Below are 4508 nucleotides of genomic sequence, written 5' to 3'. Positions count from 1 at the left end.
ATAAATGTGGAAGGGCTTAAGTGATAATTAAGCCATAAATAATGAGTGGAACGACAATTAGAGTTAAAAATGAAAGAAAATTTAATGATAATGGCATAATTGTAAATTTGTTGAAATTAAAACAAAACAAATTGAAAATTAAAGTTTCTTTTCTATTCATTTTTCTTCTTCAATGGCCGAAAGCCATAGCTAGGGTGAGGAGATAGTTTTGGCTAACATAAAAAGCTTGCATGTAAGTCCATTTTGATCTCGATTCTTGTAATTTTTATGTTTTTGAGATCATTGCAACTAGGTCCAGTTAGCCCGTATCACCGTTTTTTTATTTTTTTTAAAAATTTTGGAAGTTTCCATTGATGAATATTGAATTTTTTTTATGAATACCATGTATTCGGAACTTTTATTATGTTATTTGATGAATTTGTAAAGAGATTTTTGTTAGATTTTGATTTTTAGGATTAAATTGTGAAAATATCAAAATATTAGGGTTGGATAGTGAATTTGACTTTTGTTATGGGCTTTTAGAGGGCCTAGTATATTTGGATAAAATATTGACTTGAGAAAATTGGTTAATTTGATGAAATTCGAGTTAAAGGACTAAATTACAAAAATGGTAAAAGTTTGAGGCAATTATGTAATTTTGAAAAAATAAAAAATGTATTAATTGTAGAATAGTTTGGAATTAAAATATATGCTAATAAATTAAGAATTTTACATTTTAAATCAAAAACTTGTAGATACTCGTGGAAAAGGAAAAATAGTGGAATAGTCCCTTAACCTCTGCAACGACTACAATTGAGTCCAGGTAAGTTCGTACGATTAAATTTAACATTTGTATTAATTAGTGATTGGTATTATATATATATATATATTCTATTATTGGAAATTAATTATTGTTTGAATTATAATATTGAATTTGATATTCGGTTTGAATTGAACGCAGGATGGAGTACATTCGTGCTTTGGTGTATTATGGGGATTGGAGTGGTGATGGTTTTGGAGGGAGATATCGGCATATTACCCAAGTAAATCGAGGTTCAGCATTTGTTACGAACTCTCGTGTTATACTTTTTGTTTGGTATGATTCGAGTGGATCAACTATTTTGAGCTTCTGTTCAGCTCTTACGAGCTTCTGTTCAGCTCTTACGAGCTTCTGTTCAGCTCTTACGAGCTTCTGTTCAGCTCTTATGAGCTTCTATTGGCATGTTCAAGAGGACTAGCTTTATGAGCTTCTGATGACGATGTAATCTTACCCGTAAAGAGGACTAGCTTTATGAGCTTCTGATGACGATGTAATCTTACCCGTAAGTCATTCTTCAAATGAAAAATATCGGTAAGGTAATCCATTTAATGAATTTGAAAGATATGTTGTTTATTTCATATTAATCTGAATATGGATGAATTTTTTGATTGAAGTTGTGAATGGCATGTAGTTCTTTTGGATGGTTATTATTGTTTGGATTATTACAGTTAGTTCGTTAAGATTTTTCGTTTAACTTATTGGATTTACTAAGCTTCATTAAGCTTACTTGTGTTGTTTAATGTCATTGTAGATTTTTGGAAGGTTCGACATTTAGATCGGCACTCAAGTCACGCTATCCAGCTTATCTCGGTAGTTTTTAAACGTTTAATCCGAATTATATGGCATGTATAGGTTCTTGTGCGGTTTTGGTTAATGTTTGGTTTATGTAAATATTGTAATGATATTTTGTGCAAATAACTAACCTGCACATTGTATGTGAATGAAGTATAGTTGTTATGCTAGTATGTGTGGTATATATGTGTTTGAAATGTTCTGATTGTGGTAACTTTGTTAGGTATATTGATTAGGTATTGCTTGAATGAGTTGATGAATGGAATTGATGTTTATTTTGTTGTGAAATTGTACATACTTGTAGTACCAATGAGGGTACATTGGTTAAGCACATGTTAGGTTGGTTTTGATGTGTTTTTGGTTTGATTAATGTCATTTTGAATTGGTGTTTTGGTTGGTATTTGAGTTTCTTAAGGTCTAAGTAAACTTGAAATGGTAAACTTGTGTTTTAAAGTTCATTTTGAGGCCATGCGGCCTGAGACACGGACGTCTGTAACACCCCTAAACTCGGCCTAAACGTTATGTCCGAATCTGACGATTTCACATGAGAGTGTATTTAAAACCGTATTTACCCTAAACCGTTCCAGTTATTATCTTTTACTTAGCTCAGAAAATGTGTATTGATTGATTTGCTTGAAAACATTTCTTTATACGCGGAAGCTTAAAAAAACAAATAAAGTTATCGTGACATGTTGCAGTTTCAAAATAATAAGCAGTAGTTCCAAAATCCCAAATTTAAACCAAACCATCTGAGTCCAAAAATTACATAAATACTCTCAATTATAGCAGTTAAAGTAATAAAAGCATTAAAACTGTAAAAACTAGAGTATAGGTAGCTGTGGTCACCGTCGAGCCCTCCGCTGCACCAATCCATCTACTGCTGGGGATTACCTGACAGATAAAATAATAAAGGGGTGTGTAATACCCCATACCCGTACCTGAGACCGGGATAGGATACGAGGCATTACTGAGATTTTCAAAATAATTTCAATTAATTTATATTATTTAGTATTCATTTTCATGTTTCATGTAACATCCTTTTCATATATTCAATTCAAAACATCATATAAAATACGATACAATACTTAAATTGTAATATTTACATGCTCATTCAAGATATACGAACCTACTTCTACCTGACTAAATTGCAGAAATACCAAGATTTAGGGGCATATTGGTAATTTATCATTTTTCCAAATTTCACCCAATCTTAAATTGATAATTTCATTCAATTTATTAATTTAGATAATAAAACAATTCATTCCCTTCAATTTAGTCATTTTTGACATTTTTACAAAATTACCCCTTAAAGTTTTACTTTTATTCAATTTAGTCCATGAGCTTAAAACATGCAAATTAGCCATGCGAACTGAATATTCATATATATTTTCCTCCTCATCCTCTCCATTCCACATCCTTAATGTATATAACATACTTGTAAGTAACATTATTTATAATTTTTATTATTTACTTTTATAGATATTCAAGCTGTCCATCTGTGTCATAGTCACTAAATTATTTATATCTGGATCTATAAAACTCCAAATTAAGATCTGATAATTTTACCTGAAACTAGACTCATATATCTTCTTACCATAAAATTTTCAGAATTTTTGGTTTAGCCAATAAGTACAGTTTATTCTTTAAAGTTACCCCTATTCTGCTGTCTGACAGTTTCGACCCTTCTTGACTAAAAATTAATTATCTCACAGTAAAAAACTCGGATAATATTATCGTTGATTTCTCCTAAAAATAGACTCATTAGGGATTCTAAAAATATAACTTTAAGCCTCTAATTATTTTTATCCAATTTTTTGTGATTTTCCAAAGTCAGAACAGGGGAACCCGAATTCATTCTGACCTTGTCTCACAAAATTCATTATATCTCATAATTTACAATTCAATTGCTTATACTCTTTATTCTATAAGAAACTAGACTCAATAATATTTAATTTCATATTTTATTCATCCTCTAATTCAATTTCTAAAATTTTTGGTGATTTTTTAAACTTAGACTAGTGCTGCTGTCCAAAATAGTCTTAGTGCAAAATGTTGGTTTTCTTCTTTTAATTTCAATTTAATCCTAACTAAATTCACTTACTTTTCTATCTTAATTCATACTTTATTCTACTCAATTTTTAACCAAACTTAGACATAATTATCTATTTTTTTCATCATAAAACTATAATTTCGAAATTCTTTCAATTTTGTCCTTAAAGCAAAAAACTTATGAATCACTTTACAATTCAATCCTTATATCATTTCTAACTTGAATTTCTATCAATTTAGCCCTTAATTCATCATTTTATTTAACATGGTTAATATCTAGAAATCTAATAGCTTTCAAAATATCAACTTAATTTCATCAAAACTTTGTTCTGAAACTTTTAAAACATCAAAATTAAGTAAAAAGGGCTTGATTGACTTACCTATTAAAGCTTAAAGCTTCAAACCTTAAATTTTCTCTTTTCCCCCTTTCTTTCTTTTCTTTCTTTCTTTTTCTCCCCTGCTCTCTGTTTCGTTTCATTCTGTTTCTTTTCTATCTTCTCCTTTTTTCTTTTTTTCATTTGTTTTATATATATAATATAATAACAATAAAAATCTACTAAATAACCAATATTTATTTAACATTTGTATCCATTTATATCCTTACATTTGTCTTTCTTTAATCTATTTATTATATAAGTATCTTTTACTTAATACTAATATATAATTTAATAATATATTTATATGATAAGTAAATATACATGTATTTTACAATTGTATGTATATTAATATTACACATGTCACCATATCCATATACACCATACATTTATCTTTTCTTAATTTATTTCAAAATATAATAATATAATTAATTTAATTTGTAATATAATAAAATAATAACATTAATAATATATTTATAATTTAAACAACATAA

The 4508-nt window shown here is 28.4% G+C and overlaps 1 long non-coding RNA gene across 1 annotated transcript; it reads right to left on the bottom strand.

Annotated features, from left to right (window-relative positions):
• Positions 1–2289: 2289 nt before the first annotated feature.
• On the bottom strand, positions 2290–4246 carry LOC128293333 (uncharacterized). Its single transcript, XR_008283509.1, has 2 exons — positions 4021–4246; positions 2290–2529 (listed from the first exon to the last, which is right to left on the bottom strand). It is a non-coding gene; the product is annotated as an uncharacterized LOC128293333 (long non-coding RNA).
• Positions 4247–4508: the final 262 nt, after the last annotated feature.

This window comes from Gossypium arboreum, chromosome 5, assembly GCF_025698485.1.
Source record: "Gossypium arboreum isolate Shixiya-1 chromosome 5, ASM2569848v2, whole genome shotgun sequence".
Lineage (NCBI taxonomy): Eukaryota > Viridiplantae > Streptophyta > Magnoliopsida > Malvales > Malvaceae > Gossypium > Gossypium arboreum.
This window is presented reverse-complemented; position numbering and strand designations above follow the sequence as displayed.